Raw genomic sequence first — 437 nt, 5'->3', positions numbered from 1 at the left:
CCTAGCGACATGCTGTGAAAACAATCTTATTTTGTCCTCCAGCTTTTGATTCTTCTGGCTATTTATGCCATTAATAATGCTAGATTTAAGGCTTATGGTCCGCTGTTGTTATTACCTGATTTTTGTGTAATTCGCCTGTAAATGAAATTACTCTATAGTGATAAAAGGAATGAAGTGCAGATACCGTGTCCTGAACAAAAGGCTAGTATTTGTTTATTGCAGGAGCAAGAGAAGTCTCGGCTCATACTTGGCCAGGAAAACATTTATCTTATTCACTACTCTATAAGAATTTTGTCATGCACCAACAGATCTATTGGTTGTTCTATTCCTCTGGATTATGGGAGGTAGAGGGGGAGGCTGTTTTCCACTGTGTAGGAAGATCTGATGGAGAGAGTGAAACAAAGGAAGAAAATTTTCTTTTTAACAAACACATATTT

This window comes from Populus euphratica, unplaced genomic scaffold (genome assembly GCF_000495115.2).
Source record: "Populus euphratica unplaced genomic scaffold, PopEup_1.0 scaffold103.1, whole genome shotgun sequence".
Lineage (NCBI taxonomy): Eukaryota > Viridiplantae > Streptophyta > Magnoliopsida > Malpighiales > Salicaceae > Populus > Populus euphratica.
Note: the sequence above shows the minus strand (reverse complement) of the source record.